Below are 17,617 nucleotides of genomic sequence, written 5' to 3'. Positions count from 1 at the left end.
GAGGTGTCTGCCTCTAATTTTCGACAATTTGTGGTTGGTGCCTTCCAGGCTGCTATGAGAAAAAGGATGCTTTGGTCTAATTGGTCTAATGCAGCTTAAATTACCAGCTTTTGAAGACATCTGCCTTGGGGGTGGGGGTGAGGGAATAGGCCCTGAGTTCAAGTCCTTAGCAAGTGATTCCGCGCGCTGCCACAAAGTGGCGCCTTTCCTCCAGGTTTGCTCATTTCTCACTCTCAATGGACTTGGACGTGGGTGGCGGGGGGGGGGGACACAAACAAACAGCCTGGCTCCCTTCAGCCCGGTGCATGCCGGGAGGCGCAGTCCCTGCAGGCAGGAAAATTGCCCAGACAAGGTGGCGCTGGAAACTCCAATTCCCGCAAGCCTTTGCGCCCCGCAGGCTGGCATTGGGAACTGAAAGTCGGAGGGGAAGGAGGGGGTGGGGGGAGGAAATAATGACTACCTAAGCTTGCTGCATAGGAAGGAAGAGGAAATCCAAGGTGGGGGAGAGAGAAGCAGAGGCTGCTGGAAGCCAAGAGGGGAAAAGCTGGGCAGGATCCCTCTTTGGGAGTGGATTTGCAGCTTTCTTTGCCTGGAAACTTCGCAGTAAGTTTGGTTTGGGGGGGAGGGCGGGGAGGGGGGAGCTTGGAGGGTGGGGTGGGGCAGGGGGGAGATTGCACGAGACTGGGGGGCCAGGGAGAAGGTCGGGGGTGCCGGTTGCTCTTTTTGCAAAGCTCAAGTTGCCCTTTCCAGGGTGCTAGAAAATCAGAGCAAATCTGGAGGGGAGGGGGGGGGGCAGCCCTGCGTTGCAGGCTGGCTTGGGGGGGGGGGCAAGGTGTGTGTGTGTGTGGGGGGGAGAGCTGGTGCGTCTTGTGGGGGAAGCCTTGGGAGGAAAGGGCAGGGCTTGAACGGCCGGGGGTTTGCAGAAGTCGGCAGCCAGGCGGGATTCTCGAATAGCAACAGAGCTTGCGTGTTGTCGTTTGCACAAACTGTTTCTGTTTACAAAGCATGGCAGGGTGAGGCGCCCTGGGTTCAACGGCTTGGAAAGCGACTCTTATTTTCCCTGCCTGCCTTTTGGCTTTTGGCATCTGGTCGTGGCTTGGCCAGGCTTGATACCAGTGGGTTGGTTTAGGATTGACAACTTCTTCCCTACAGCAGACCCCGGATGGCCCAGGCTGGCCTGAACTAGCCAAATCTGGGAAGCTAAGCAGGGTTGGCCCTGGTTAGTTCTTGGGTGGGACATCGCCAAAGAAGTCCCGCGTTGCTACACAGAGGCTGGCGATGGCTAAACCGCCTCTTGCCTTGAAAACCTGACAGGGTTGTGGTAAGTCGGCTGCGCCTTGACTTTCTATCCCCATAGCCTGCTGCGGCCACCTGTGAGAGGCGTGGGTTTGGAGTTTCCAAAGTTGGCCCAGCCCAGCCAGTGGTTTCTGTGTGGGCACGGCTGGCGAGGCTAAAAGTAGCACCACGGAGCAAAATGTCATCATCTCCTGTCGCCTGTGATTAGATAACACGGTTGCAGATTATCAAACTCTGTTGGACTACAGGCGGCGAAGGTGGCTGGCTGGTTACTCCTGCTTGCTCTTGGTTTGGGCCGGTGTTAAGAGTTATATTTTTATTTGCACTTGGTCCTTTTCCAGTTTTGGGCGACGGCAGTGGCTGTTTTTGACAAAGTCAGTAGTTCCCATTGAACGTTGCTTGCAAAAGTTATCCAAAATAGCAACGGGGATGTTTACATTTTAATCGCGATAACCACAAACTGGTTATTGTAAGAACAGTTGTGTTTTAGATTGACTGGCCATCTAATCCAGCATTCTGTGACCTGCCAGATAGCCCCTGAATCAAAGTGCAGAGGCCAAAGCCCGGTTTGTGTTCTCTGAGATACACTGTCTCTAAACATGCAGGTTCCACATACCTTTTATTAGTGTATACACCTTGCTCATTCTTGAGTTTGCCTGTACCTCTTTGAAAGACACAGAGGCGGTGAGTTCCACAACTTATTTCCCCACCATGGGAAGAAAGTGCTTCCTTTTGTTTGGTCTTCTGTCCAACTGCTTCCGTGGGTGTCCCCAAATTTTGGCTTTAGGAAGGAAGAGAAGAGTTCTCTGCCCTGTTTTGCATGCGCACCTTGGATCATTTTCTGTTTACCCTTATCCTCCCCTCTCACCTGAAAAGGCCCAAATTCTTAAACCTTCATTCACAGGGAAAGTCCGCCAGCACATTGATAATCTTTTCAGTGTTTTTCCTAGCTCTTTTTTATGACTCTGTTTGCCCCTTGGACAGTCTGATAAAATCTGAAACTCTCTTCCTCCCTCCCCAAATCGGTTGGCCTTTTGTTTATTTGTGTTAGCTTTCTCTTGCTGGCATCACTTCCTGTTTTTACTTGCCCTATTGAGCCCCCCTCCCAACTCCCCAATCAATCTGCATGTTAATAGTGGCCTCTTTTTTTATAATTAGGAAGTGCTACTGGCTGGAAATTTGCAGCAAATGGATCTGTCCCCTGGGCAAAGTAAGAATTTTTTTGGGGGGGGTGGGGGGAGGAGGAATGAGGCTCATAACAAATTGGGGTTTTTCAAACTTTCTGCTTTAGATCGCTGGATGGCTGCCATGTAAGAGTTACTTGCAGTTGTTTTTATTGAATGGAGTGTAAACAGGCAATCTTTCAAATGACACCAAACACAGAGTTCATGGCCATATTGTGGATCCATGTTTTCTGCTCCTGGTTTGAGAAACATGTTAATGGGAACAGGAACCGGCAAAAGGTCGTGAAAGATCTTTTTGATTCCAGCGCCTGATGATATTGCACGGAAGTGTTTTGAGGCTGATGCGGATGATTAGTTGGAAGGTTATTATAAATTGATAGGAGAAACTTACAAGGTCTTTACCTTGTAAGAGTGGCAAAGGCCAAATGTAGACATCAAAACAATGATTATTCAAAATGCTTGTTTGAGAGGGAATGCAAGAAGAAGAAAAGAGGAAGAGGAAGAAGGAAGAAGAGTTTGAATTTATATCCCCAATATAAATATTGGAGATATAATATTGAATTTATATCCCCAATATAAATATAAATCAAAGGCAGTGATAGGATTCAGCAGGTTCACACCACTTTGGCAGAACCGGTTGTTAAAATGATGCTTGTAAACAATTAGTCGTTAAAATTGTTTTAATTCCCACCACCAGAACCGATTGTTAAATTATTTGACTCCTACCACTGCTCAAAGGGGCTTAGAGTTTCCCTTCCCTTCTCCTCCCCCCAACAACAAACACCCTGTGAGGTGGGTGGGGCTGAGAGAGCCCTGAAAAACTGTGACTAGCCCAAGGTCACCCAACTGGCATGTGTTGGAGTGCACAAGCTAATCTAGTTCACCAGATAAGCCTCCACAGCTCAAGGAAAGTGAAGAAGGCCCTTAGTGATAATTATCCAAGATACAGATGTTATCATGAAGAGGTGAAAACAGCGGATTGAGATCCCCGGGTGACTGTGATGTAAGAGTCGTCTGGACTTTTTTTATTGCATGGAGTATAAACAGGCAGTCTTTCGAAGGACCCCAAGCACAGAGTTCACGGCCATATTATCAATCCATGATTTCTGGTTGTGTCGATACAGCTGAAATTGACAGCCATTTGGAGAGGAAAGGAAGAAACAAGGACGGTAAAATGCTAAGGAGCAAATTTCAGTAAGGGTTACTTCCTGCTGGTGGGGTTTCCATTTGGTTTCAGTGATTTTTTTTTGTTTTTTACTATTTATATTGTATTCAAGTTCTGTTAGTTTATCTGTTAGTTTATCTCTCTCAGCCCCACCCACCTCACAGGGTGTTTGTTGTGAGGGGGGAAGAGCAAGGAGATTGTAAACCCCTTTGAGTCTCCTGCAGGAGAGAAAGGGGGGATATAAATCCAAACTCCTCCTGCTCCTCCTCCTCCTCCTCCTCTTCTTCCTCTCCTCCTTCTCCTCCTCCTTCTCCTCCTCCTTCTCCTTCTCCTCCTTCTCCTTCTCCTCCTTCTCCTTCTTCTCCTTCTTCTTCTGCATCCTGTTGGTATTCATACCATTATTAGGCTGTTTGTCAACCCTCTGGCAGACCTTGGTTCACTTCCTGGTATCTCCAGTTAACAGGGACTCAAAAATTAGTTGTATTTGTTTGTTATTGCTGGTGTATGGCCATAATTAAAGTTAAAGTATATTTATGTATTGACTTCATTCATGCTCCATCTTTCTCCCCAATGGGAGCCCCAGGTGGCTCCCATCATTCTCTCTCTCCTCCCATTTTACGACAGCCCTATTAAATTGGTTAGGCTGAGAGTATGTGACCGGCCCAAGCTAATTCGGCATACTTTTATGGCAAAGGAGGGATTCGAACCTGGCTCTTCCAGATCCTAGTCAGACACTCTAACCATTACAGCACTCTTGAGTGGGAAAGAGGAAAAGACCTTCCTCTTTTCCTGGAAAGCGACTGCCAGTCAAAGTAGACGACACCTGCCTAGATGGGCCACTGATCTAACTTGGTATGAAGCTGTTTTTTTGTGTCCAAAGGCACCGCGTGGTGTAGCGGTTAAGAGAGGCGGGCTCTAATCTGGTGAACTGGGTTTGTTTCCCTGCTCCTCCTCCTGAAGCCTGCTGGGTGATCTTGGGCCAGACCCAGTTCTCTCAGGACTCTCTCAGCCCCCCCGCCCCTAACTTCACAATGTTTCAGTTGTGGGGAGAGGAATGGAAGTAGTTTGTATGTTGGCTTGGAGACTCCTTACAGGAGAGAAAGGTGGGGTACAAATCCAAACTCTCTTCTTCTGTGGTTCATGGTGGAGCACCTGCTTGGCGTGTACAAGGTCCTGTGTTAGAATCCTGCCATCTTCCATTGAAGTTTATCTAGTGGTCAGAACGGGGAAGTTCTGGAGACCACAGTAAGCCATTCCCAGCTTAACTGGACAGTGTCATTTTCTGGAACTTGGACCAGTTTTGCAGGCTAGACCTCAACCCTCGACATAAATGAAAATCAGGAAGATCGGAAGGCCGCAAAAGAGGAAAGCGACTCCTTTGCCGCTCGGTTCCTTCTGCTTCTTAGCAGCCGGGAGCTCCTCGGGTTTGAGGCGCGTCAGAGTGGATTAAGCTTAACCGCCTTTGATCGGCTCTGGCCCTGGGATAAAGGCCTTGTGTGGGAAATCGACTGGAACGGGAGGCCGATCCATCTTCTTACGGGGAAGGGGAGATCCAGAAAGACGGGATGGTGTGGAAGCGTGTGGGCTCTGCCTTCGAATGAGCCGGCTGTGTCCTTTGTGCCAGTAGGGGAACGGTCACAGTTCTACACCAGGATCAAGTCCGAGGCAAGGAAAATGGTATCCTATATGTGAGCTCTCTCAGCCCCACCTACCTCACAGGGTGTTTGTTGTGAGGGGGGGAAGGGAAAGGAGTTTGTAAGCCCCTTTGAGTCTCCTGACAGGAGAGAAAGGGGGGACATAAAACTCCAACTCTTCTTCTTCTCTGGAGGGATGGATCGTAGAATGTTCTGTGTGTAAAGCTTTCGCCCCTCTCTCTGAGCTTGCAGCCATACTTCTCTGAACCCCAAGAAGGTGTGAAGCTTCCTTGGACAGAGCTAGACCATTTAGCTATCTAGCTCAATCCCTCTTTCTCTCTGTCCTTTCCCCTGAATTGCCCGCCCTCCCCCATGGCCGTTGTCCTGCCATCTCTGGAGTTCTCATTTCATTTAGAAGAGTTTTCTTGCCTCTCCTGCCAAGAGGCCGTTTTAAAAGCTGAGCTCTCGCTTGGCAGCTAAACGGTGATGAGGATTTTCCATTTGAGCTATTGCTGGAGGAAGGGAGAGAGAGAGAGAGAGAGAGAGGGTGTTGTGCTTTTACAAAAGGAAGCTGCCAGCATTGTGGCAGGGAGTTCCGCAGGCTTCGTGTGTGGGACAAAGTGTCCAAGCGGAGTAGCTCCCGGGCCACATGGTCTCTCTGGGATCGTAGAGGAGGGGGCCCAGTGGGCTAGCTCAAATTCTTCTCATCATGCACTGTGTGCATCTTAAATCAGGTTGCCAACTTTTTCTTTAAACTGCTCCTGTGCTTTTCATCAGTGGCTTACTTTTTGAAGGTTATCAGCAGGTGATAACCATCTAGAGCAGGGGTCTTCAAACTATGGCCCTCCAGATGTTCATGAACTACAATTCCCATCAGCCCTGCCACTTAGCCATGCTGGCAGGGGCTGATGGGAATTGTAGTCCATGAACATCTGGAGGGCCATAGTTTGAAGACCCCTGATCTAGAGGTAAACATTACAGATACATCAGAGGTGCCCTCGGTCTGATATATTGGGAGTGTTGTTAGGGAATTACGGGGAGCATGGATCTGTGTGGAGCCACGCCCCCTGTTTTTTCCTGACCTGTTTACGCCATCCCTCTCTCTCCTGTTCCATTCATCTGTTGCATTTCTTTGAGGCCATTCGCTGTTGCAAAAGGGGGGGAAAGGTTTTTAAATGCCCAGAATAATGCACTTTTTACAGAGAGAAGCCTGTTTATAACACATTTTGCTAGCCGAAAAGAAAAAGGATTATTTAAAAAAAAACCCTTCCAATCAGATTCCTGGATTCAGAGCAGATGCCCCTCCCGTGAGTTTTTGATCCATATATCACATGATTACCCTGACCCAGGGCAGCCGTTTATGGGATAGAACTGCACCGTAATTTCCCAGGCAGCTGTTGAGAATCATGAAGTCATCAGAGTGATAGATGTTTTAATTGGTTCATTTTATTCTTAAGCCAGCAGGGCCCTGATTGAAAGACCCGGCCGAGCCTTGTTTCCAGCTTTAATACACAGGAAGCAGCACGAGGCTTGGCGTTTATGTAGCGATTTGGGTAGTTCACGCACATGAACTTGTCACCTTTACAACGGCCTGGCTAGGTTGGCTGGTATTATCCCTGTGTTACAGCTTGAGGAGCCGAGGCACCTTGCTGAATTTGTGGCAGGGTGAAACTTGAACTCGGCGCCTCTCCGAGCAACCTCTTGAAGCCTCTACACCGCGCAGACCTGTGTGCTGTGTAGAGAGCCAGCATGGGGTAGTGGTTAAGAGTAAGTGCACTCTAATCTGGAGCCCACAGTATTGATGAAGAAGAAGAAGAAGAAGAGGAGGAGGAGGAGGAGGAGGAGGAGGAGGAGGAGGAGGAGTTTGGATTTACATCCCCCTTTCTCTCCTGTAAGGAATCTCAAAGGGGCTTACAATCTCCTTTCCCTTCCCCCCTCACAACAAACACCCTGTGAGGTAGGTGGGGCTGAGAGAACTCCAAAGAACTGTGACTTGCCCAAGGTCACCCAGCTGGCATGTGTTGGAGTGCACAAGCTAATCCAATTCACCAGATAAAGCCTCCCCAGCTCAAGTGGCAGAGCGGGGAATCAAACACGGTTCTCCAGATTAGAGTGCCCCTGCTCTTACCCACGCTGGTTCTCTGACCATTCGGGTCAAGGGTGCCCTGTTCGTTATGGCAGCGCCTCCCTGCCCCCATCAAGGTCTTCCCCATGGAAAGCTTTGCGTTTAAATTGCTGACACAGTGTCTGGACCCACGAGGCGGCTTTGGAGCAAAGCAGTTTGGAACAGTGCAAATGTGGCGAAATGTAAATCCCTGGGGCAAAGCGCATATTAATCACAGAGATTGAGTACCTTGGGAACGATCTTCAGTTGGGGTTCTTCCCAGAGGAAAAACAACGTAAGGATTGCCAATCGTAGCAAATTGATCTTTTATTTTTTTTGCAAAGTGCGCTGCCTCCATGAAATAAGCAAGCAAGAGTTTCCTCCATATTTACTTCGAGAGAGAGAGAACGTGATTAGTTCTGTGCAGCTGGCTACGCAATCTAGCATCTCTTTCAGATTTTTTTGGCCTGTGTTAGATTTGCCTTACAGAAAGGGAACCGAGCCTTGCCTCTGAGTTGTGCGTTTTGCCGGATATTTGTTCGCACGATTTGTCAACAACGCAGGGGCCCGTTGTCTCGGAAAAGACGGCAGGGATGGCGAGACATCTGTTCTGCTGGGTGTTTTCCATAATTGTGGCCCGGCCTAGAACCATCTGCAAGACCCTTCCCCCACTCTGAAAGACATATTTATGCAATTGAGAATGACTTCTAATTTGACCCGCTCTCCTGGCCCCGACTGACTGGGATGGAGCAACTTCCAGATTGGTCCATCTTCTCTATCTAACCTACAGGGTCACTGACAGGCCCCTTCCGCACATGCAGAATGATGCACTTTCAATCCACTTTTACAATTCTTTGCAAGTGGATTTTGCTCTTCCGCACAGTAAAATCCAGCCGCAAAGTGCATTGAAAGTGGATTGAAAGTGCATTATTCTGCATGTGCGGAAGGGGCTTCAGATGAATCAATCTGTTTTATCCTGGTCTATTTTATCCTGGTCTTCTCAGATTGCTGCTATACCCTGGAAACTATCAGCGTGGAGGGGAGCCCGTCTCCACCCTACACTGAGTTTCTGGTCCTCATAATGGAATGATTAGTGTTAGATGGAGGAGGGTACGAATCCCCCTTCTCAGCGTATTATCATATTGTTGCGGAGATAAAATGAACAATGGAGAATCATGACCGCTATGCCAGATTCCTTCAGAGAAAGACAGGATAAACGGGAAGGGATGACAGTCAGTTTGAGAATAAGAGCCAACGCTTGACTTTTTCTTGGGCTTTGCAGCACCCCAAGAAAAGGAGTTAGAGGGCTTTAGCTCCGCATTTCCTGGTCTTCTGACGTTCTTCAAAAACCTGCTTTCTTGGGAAGGCTATCAGGAGACACTGACTTTGAAGAACAACCCTGGAAAGAGAGAGGGAGAGGTCTCTTTGAGATTACTCTGAACTTTTGTTTGGTGCCTTGCCGCTTTGAGCCTGACCCTGGTTCCGTTCCTGCTTCCGGTGACCACTGCTTTTTTAAAGTCGGCATTTCAACTGGGTTAGTTTAGGCCTTTGGGTGACAGATTCCGGCTTTGCCTGGCTCTTTTCGGGAGCCACCTTGACCCTTGGGGGGGGGGGGGGGAATCAAAAGCCGTCTAAATAAACTGCGAGAGAGAAAAAAAGGTGCCATTTGGGAATGGAGAAGGTCGTTTTTTGGTCTGTAGAGGAGAGGGATGGGGCCCAAATACGTACATGGAGAGAGAGACATGGGGAACGTTTCATTTTGGGGAAAAAAGGAAAGGGACAAAGAACTCATCATTTCAATTTTCAGCTTCTTCTTTTTTTTTAAATGCCCTTCTCCATTGTTAAAACTGCTAGCTCAGGACTTGGCATCCGAATCGCTTGCGCTCTGGTATTTTTTAAGTGACTGAGGAAAGGTGACCTCTTTGATGCCTACAGGGTATAGTTGTTCTTCTGTCCGAGGTGGAAATGAGGCTAAACAAACCAGAGAAGGGTGCTTCTTCCACCGGGGGGGGGGGGTGTGTGTGTGTGTGTGTGTTGCCTCTCCCAATGTGTGTTTAGCAAAGGCTGCCTTTGGAAATCTGGATCAGGCAGGCTGGTTTGGCCTGATCCGGAAGCTTGTTTACTCAGGAGTTGCATGCCCTTGGATTCCATGGGACTTTACTGCTGAGTAAGGGCACAGAGTTGCAGTCATGGTGGTATTTATTTTACACCAGTTTAGCCCCTGGCACTTGACACCGAAAGCAGAACCTCAGTGAAGACATCCATTTTTTTTGAGCAGCCGGAACGGGGTTGGATTTCGTAGGGAAGAGGTTTGAAAACTTTATGTGTCCTGTTTGAAAACTTACTGTATTCATTTCATAAAGAAGCAGAGAAGAAGTGTTTGGATTTATACCCCGCTTTTTTCTACCTTGGGAGTCTCAGAGCAGCTTACAGACTCTTTCCTTTCCGCTCCCCACAACAGGCACCTTGTGAGGTGATGGGGAGAGTTCTGAGAGGACTGTGACTGGCTCAAGGTCACCCAGCAGGCTTCATGCAGAGGAACGGGGGGAGGGGGAATCTGGATCACCAGAGACAAGTCCGCCGCTCAGCTGGAGGATTGGAGAATCAAACCCGGTTCTCCAGTTTAGAGTCCACTGCTCTTAACCACCACACCCTGATGAATCCCCCAGAATTTATATATATTATTTTTATTTATATATTACATTCCTATCCCGCCAATCTCCTAAAGCCATGGTGGCAAACCTATGGCACTCCAGATGTTCATGGACTACAATTCCCATCAGCCCCTGCCAGCATGGCCACTCAGGGGCTGATGGGAATTGTAGTCCATGAACATCTGGAGTGCCATAGGTTCGCCACCACTGTCCTAAAGGGACTCGAGGCGGCTTGCATATAGACACATAATAAAACAATACAATAAACTGAAAACAGTATAAAAAGATCTAAACATTAAAACCATCAAAGTGCTGATCTACCACAAACCTGTTTGTCCTTGGGACTCAGACAGGCAAAATTGGCCACATGGTTTTTCCCCTCTCTATCTGGCAAGCTTCAGACAGCCAAGGAAAACACCTAATTCAGGAGTCACGCTGGACTGGATGGGCAACTCCTTTGCGTGTAAGAATGGGTCTTCCCCCTCGAAGAATGTCCGGTGTTGGGAAAGCTCTTCCTTTGCCCGACAGCGAATTCTAGCCAGTCACATTTTATTGCATATGATCATATAGGCCATTACAATCCCTGACAACCATGTGAAACTAGACACAATTTTTAAAAAACATTAAATATCATAATTATAACCCTAAAACGTACTACAATACCACCTGCTAAAACATAAAAACCAAACTAATCCAATTATCTTACAACAAGCATTACACGTTTAAGCCTTGTGTACTTTCAGCATATTTAGCCCTTATCTTTTTAGCCGCTACAACAAAACAGGCGACATCGTATGTAATTAGCGGACCTGTATCGGATAGGAATTTTACCAGTTCCTCCACACCTGTTGGACTCCCATTGCCTAAGGGCCATTTACTCAAAAAAAATATAAGCCTTGGTTCTGTATATAATGGACAGGGGGTGTGGGGGGGAATGTAGAGCGTTGCATCCTCTGGGACGTCTTCTCCGCAAATACAGTACCGTAGTTGTCCAGATATTTGTTGATCGCGACCAGCTAAATAAGCTTGTAAGCATGGGCCTGGAAACGGATCGATGCAAAACCCATTCTTAGTTTGGGGAAAGGGATGTTTGTCAAATAAGAGGCTCGGGGCTGGTTAGATGGGACGGGGTTGAGCTATGTGTAGCAGTGGACAAATTCGTATGTTCAGGGGCAGGTGCAACGGATTTTAAGGCACCGGGAAGCGGGGAATTCACAGTCTGGTAGTCTGAACTCCGGATGGATTGAGCTGTAGGGGAAGGTTGCGGGCTTGCAGCCAGTGGGTGGAGCTTCCCTTTCCCCTTCCTCCATTCCTTTTGGACTGTTTTATTATTCAGCCTCCTTTGCCAGGCAGAGAGACGGGTGGCTTTAAGTGTTTGTCACGGTCCTTTCGGCTGCTATCATTTCAACGCAGCCCCCTGAGGAGGGATACAGGAGGTGCCTGCAGGGTGTTTTTTAAAAGCATCCCTACCACAGTGGCTGCGGAGCGGGGACGGAACGGTTTCTTCCCTCTCTCTCAGCCAGATTGGATCCCGGCGGAGCCTGCAATGCTCTTTTCTGCTAAAGCGTCGCCAGCAAAACAGAGCAAAGGGATCCAGTTTTCCAGGTGCGGGGGTCCTCGAAACACAGAATCTTTCAGGCTCTGGGCTCAGGCCCAAGATTGATAGGGGGACCTCGGTAGCGCTGAAGATCTTGAATGAAAATAGAGCCCTTAGTCTTTCAGCCCCAGAGGCAGTGGACGGGGGGTTATCTTTTTATCTTCTCCCACCTTTATCGGATATAATGCAAAAGGTTCCTAATGTACCTCCAGGGAAACGGTCTGATTGCCGCGACGGAAAGGCTCCGGTAGCAGCTGGTGTTTCTCCTGGGAAACCTTGAAATTGCCACCTCCGGACGTGGAAACTACCATCCTCGATTTCCTCTGCCTCACTTCAAGTGTCCAGAAGACATACCGCTTTGACTCTCATAAGCTCATCCCCCCAAAATCTTGTCAGTCTTCAAGGGGCTACCTGACACGGATCTAGCTTAAAAGACACGCTGGCTCCTGGAATAATTCTCCTGCAAGATCATCCAGGAAACCTGCTTTCCCTGGCTTTCAAAACCTTGAAATTTGCACCTTTCCAAACAAATAAAAACCAGCACCAACCCACGGTCTCTCCTCCGGCTCTGAAAGGTTCTTGAAGGAACCTCCATGTTTGTGTTCCCGGCTTGACACTTCGCATCCCGTTGCGGTTTTCACCTTGGCAGGGCTGTTTCTGAAAAAGAACAAGGAATAAAATGAGCCCGCAATGACTGGTAGCTTTTCCTCCGCTACACGCTGGGACACGGATCTCCACCAGGCTGGGAAGTCTTTAGAGATTCAAGTCAAGCCACTGGTAGGTCCTCATCTGAGTACAGGCGATGCAGAGTAGGGCTGTTTCTTGTCCTGCCCACGGGTAACTTCCAGACAAGTTCCTGTCACCGTATCCAGCTTGATCAAAGATATCTTTTCCTCGTGGCGCAAGGCTGTGGCGTGTGTCTCAGAAGCCGGGTGGGGGCAATGCAGAATGTGAAACCTCAGAGTTTTTTTGAATTGATGTTTCTAGTCCTGGTGGTTGCAAAGAGGAAGATATTGCCATAAATGGTGCAAGCAATCTGATTGTTGCTGAATGTGCTTTCCGATTACCCGGCTTCTGTGTCCTCTTCATCTTCCACAGGTGCCCTAATAAGAGAAACACTGGAACAGCATGACTGTGCATACAAGAACAGTAGCACAGATCGGCAAAAGGAGAGTTAACTTACTCTTTGCTTACTTGGCACGCAGCCGGCAGTCCAATCCGGCTTTCGCTGGTGTCCAAATATTGATTTGACTGTGTAGCGTCTGTCGTATTGGGAGATCTTCCTATTGTTAGATTCTGTAGCGATGGAAATAATGTCCGCTTCCCCTGCCCACTCCCTTTCCTTTCAACTCGACCATATAATTTGATTGGGAGAGTTCTAAATGCTGGCTCTGCAGTTGGCTTGTAAAGAACACCAGGCCGTCTGTCGAGCTTGGATGGGCGAGTTCTCTCGCGTTCAACCTCAGAGTTGAGTACTATTCAAATTTTATAAAATTGAGAAATAATGGAGCTCCCCTCTGGAGAGCAGATGTGGTTCAGTGGTCTAGCCCCAGCTTTCCATGCCAAACAACTTGGGTTCAAGTCTCAGGCCCCTTCTGCACACGCAGAATAATGCTTTCAATCCACTTTCACAGGCTGTAAAGTTGGTGGGAACTGAGTTACAGTCCAAAGTATTGATGAAGAAGAAGAAGAGAGGAAGAGTTTAGATTTATATCCCCCCTTTCTCTCCTGTAAGGAGTCTCAAAGGGGCTTACAGTCTCCTTTGGTTCCCCAGATAAGCCTCCACAGCTCAAGTGGCAGAGCGGGGAATCAAACCCAGTTCTCCAGATTAGAGTGCACCTGCTCTTAACCATTACACCCTGCTGGCTCTCTTTAGAGTGGCTAACCCCCAGGTATAGTGTTGCCAAGTTTCAGGTGAAGTCTGGAGATCTCCTGGAATTACAATTAGCCTCTAGGTGGAAGAGAACAGTTGTCTTGGAGAAAAAGGATACTTTTGGACAGCAGATTATATTGTGTAATACCCACCCTAAGGTCCCACCCTGCCCCAAACCCCAACCACTCCAGGCTCCACTGCCAAAATCTCCAGGAATTTCCTAACCCGGAGTTGACAACCATGTCTGGGAGGGAACTAGCAGTCTCTCAGAGTCACAACTGCACTATAGACCAGAAAGAGGTCAGATTCGAATCCAGTACCACCTTAGAGATCAACAAGATTGGGGCGGGGGAGAGATCTTGAGAATCAAAACACCCTCTGTCAGATTACCGAGGCGCTTATTTGTTTTCAAAGAAGAGGCTTGTTTTAAGTGAGCAAAAGCTTTTGCATGAAGCGAAACATATTTGAATAAATAAGGTGGGGAACGGGTGTGTTTTTATCAGCGTGTGTGTTTAGATGCCAGCGATTCATGGACACTAAAATGTAAACAGTTACTTTGGTTACAGTCGGAAGATGAGTGTGTGTTGGGGTTTCCCCCTCCTTATGACACTTCTTTGAAGCCCCATCTAGAAATGGGGCAGCCCCATGCAGAGACAGAGGTGGGGGGGGGCAGTGTGAGAATAAAGTGTGGCCTTAGGCCGAGTTTGACAGTTCTGCTTTGGCAAGTCTGGAAGGAACAGCCGGCTGCCCTGCTTGCTAGTACAGCGTGTTTCTCTTGTTGACAAAAACAGCCGTTCTCACCCCTGTGTGTGGTTCTTTATGAAAAATCCCTCTTGGGCCAGATGTGGACCGAATTAGCTCCGCGTGCTTAAACAGGGCAACTGCTGGACCACCGAAACACAGTCTCAAAATGGCCCGGACGAAAGGGAAGACCTTGGGACCATTCCAGCATCCGTGCGAGCCCCCTGCTAGGGTCTTATGTAAGCTTTCATTTGGCATTCATGGAACGCTGGCCTGAAGGGAGACAGAGAAAACAGCCCGTTTTGTAACGTGCTTGGGAGATTTCGGGAGACTGGGAAGATTTGGGGTTTGGCTCCTCCTCGTGTGACCGGAGTATCAGCAGGAGGTAGTTCGGGGATTCCTTGCTGGCCTGTCCCCGTCTTCCAAGTTGCCTGAGCTGAGCCAAAGGAAAGGGAGTACGTTTACATGCGGCTGCTTTAATGTAATTGTGCATGCATGATTTATCAGAAGTGGCACTTGTAAAAAAAAATTGCAACATGAAATCAGGGTGGGGATCTTTGGAGGGGGTACTTTGAGGAAGTAGAGACCAGCGGTGCGGACTGCAGGTTGTTGTGCTTGGGGAAGTACAGGGGCAAATGGGTGAAGCCGAGACGTCTTACTACAGCTAATTCAGCGAGGCCCATCTGCACATGCAGAATAATGCACTTTCAATCCCCTTTCAATGCACTTTGCAGCTGGATTTTACTGTGCGGAAGAGCAAAATCCACTTGCAAACCGTTGTGAAAGCTGATTGAAAGTGGATTGTTCCGCATGTGCGGAAGGGGCTGGAGTGGTTGAATGACCTCTTCGGGCACAGAACAGGAGACTACAATATCAACCATTCTCATCTATCTACAGCAAAGAGGAACTTTTGCTGTCAATAAGTTTCCCGGGGTTTGTGTTTCAGTATAAGTCGAGAGCACCCGGACTCTGATCTTTAAAGACCATAAAACTTTATCTCCCTCTTCCTTCAGTAAAGTTTCAAATGGCAACTGCTTCAAAGGGCAGTTATTAAATTGCATTTTTTCCTATCACAGAGATGCAGCCTCCTTAATCTAACAATGAGCAGGAAATTTTGGAGAGCTGAGCATCACATCTGTGCTATTTTTAAATTTCAAGCTTCTGATTTTATTGAGGGCCTTGTGGTGTTATTTTCTTCTATGCTAATTATGTTGTCTGTGTTTGTTTATTTTGATTCTTTAAACTGTCCGTCCATCCCTTTTTTTGAGGCTAATGGACATATTCCCCTTAAGAACAGGGTTTTAACTGTTGTCTCCCAAAGAGCTGGAATGGCTGAACCCCCAAATAGCCCAGTTGATATTAGTTACCAGCTGTAGTCACTTGCAGTGTTCCAGACTTTGTGTCAGTATTTATTCTGTTCTCTCTTGTGGGGAGGTACACATTTTAGTTTCCACTCCTTTTCTGGGGTTAGTTCACTGGAGGAATTTCATATTTGTTGACATGGCTGTTTTAGAAAAATGTCTTCTCCATATCAGGGCTGGAGAGGTTTGTGTGGGTTGGCTTTAAGGGCAGTCATTCAAGCTGTCTGTAGGATTTGGGAACCCTGATAAGATGCGTTTCAATACCCTACCCAGGGACTTCAGTGATGGGTGGGTAATAAGTATACAGTAAATAAATACATGAAATAAAATATGCCACCCTATTGTGTGCATGAAGGTGGACTGGAAGAGGGAACGGAGTATGAGTCTTTCCTGCTTTTTCCTGTGGCTGATTTTGCATAAAACTGTGAGATAGTCTCATATTTGTAGTACAAACAGGTGAGTCAAGAGTAGTTGCTTGGCACTGGGCCCTCTTCTAGGCTGTGGGCCTTGGCAGAGGTTCCATTTTGCCAACTGTTGGCACCATACCCAGCCAGCTGGCCAATAATATCCAACTGTGGTATGTGTGGTAGGTAAGGGAGGGCATTTATGATTCCCAAACATCAAAAGCATAACAGCCCGAGATTAGTGGTCCATATAACCTAGCATCCTGTCGTATATAGTGGCAAACCAGTTCCTCTGGAGATCCAACAACAGCCCTTAGGGACCAAACCCTGACATGGCCTCCTGGTTCACTACCTCTGAATGTATTATCTTGATGCAATCTTCATGACAGCCCTATAAGGTAGACTCACGGTGTTATCTCTGTGCTGCTGCTGCTGCTGCTGTTGGTGATTGAGTTGACTGAGGCCACCTAGACAGTTTGTAGAAGAGGTTAAGATCTGGAGTGGAGACTTCCCAAATCTCTGCTCATTTTTCTCAGCTGCCACTTTGCAGCAACTCCTAACTCACAGTAAAGGTGTGTATGAGACTTGAGCAACAGTAATGCATACCTGTGTTGTCTGAGCCAAGGTAGAAAATTGTGGTTGCTAGGCAGCCGCCCAACGGTTTCTTCCAGGGTTGGCGGATGTTGGACCACTGGTTGCTAGGCAACAGGCGAGCACTTCTTCCCATTAAAATTGCCATGATGGTAACTTGGTTTCAGGCGATGTGTCTATATGATACCTGAGGGTTGAAGCAATGTATTTAAACTACAAGAAAGGGCAAATTTCTTAACTATGAGAGCACTTTGCTTATGGAACAAGAGGTCCAGGAAGGCTGTGGAATATCCTTTTCGGGAGATTCTCGAGGAAAAGTTAGGCAGGCCTCCAGCCCACTCAAGGTTAGAGATGGACATAATTGGCTCTCCAGAGTCTGCTGTTGAGTTTTCTCTGTTGCATATTCTCCATCTTCAGAATGCCCTGATACTTTCTAAATGTTGGCCCAAAGGATTTCTGACTTCAGTTTTTGAATCTTCGGGTTTTATTTCAAACTTTGGTCTCTGACTATTGACAGTGTTGGATAAAATTGATGGATCTGGATGCACAAATGGATTATGACCCTAAGGTGGGTCTCAATAGAGCAGTTGGTTTAGAGCAGCAGTCCTCAACCTGTGGGTTGGGACCCCTTTGGGGGTCGAATGACCCTTTCACAGGGGTCACCTAAGACTCTCTGCATCTGCAGTGTTCTCTATCTGTTAAATCATAAATGTTAGGGTTGGTGGTCACCACAACATGAGGAACTGTATTAAAGGGTCGCGGCATTAGGAAGGTTGAGAACCACTGCTTCAGAGGGATGGTAGGTTCAAATCTGTATCCATCCATATACCTCCATGGGCGATCTTCAGCCATACATAGCCCCTTTCTCTCAGCCAAACATAACTCACAGAATTTTGGAAAGGACAAAAGAGAGAATCGTGTACCCTGCCCTGAGCTTTTCAGGCATGTGGGAAATGTGATAAGACTTCTCTTTTTTCTAGAAGTTATTTTCAAGAGCAGAAAGAGAGATAAGG

At 47.7% G+C, this 17,617-nt stretch overlaps 1 protein-coding gene across 1 annotated transcript in view; it reads left to right on the top strand.

The window, feature by feature from the left end:
• Positions 1-478: 478 nt before the first annotated feature.
• The window catches only part of MIB2 (MIB E3 ubiquitin protein ligase 2), a 64,510-nt gene continuing 47,371 nt past the window's right edge, over positions 479-17,617 (top strand). Inside the window, exons 1-2 of the mRNA XM_048519197.1 lie at positions 479-603; positions 11,847-12,411. The gene's annotated coding sequence lies outside the window, so the exon portion shown is untranslated. The remainder of the gene's footprint in view (positions 604-11,846; positions 12,412-17,617) is intronic.

Source organism: Sphaerodactylus townsendi, linkage group LG16 (genome assembly GCF_021028975.2).
Source record: "Sphaerodactylus townsendi isolate TG3544 linkage group LG16, MPM_Stown_v2.3, whole genome shotgun sequence".
NCBI classification, from domain to species: Eukaryota; Metazoa; Chordata; class Lepidosauria; order Squamata; family Sphaerodactylidae; genus Sphaerodactylus; species Sphaerodactylus townsendi.
Note: the sequence above shows the minus strand (reverse complement) of the source record. Positions and strands in the feature narration are given on the sequence as shown.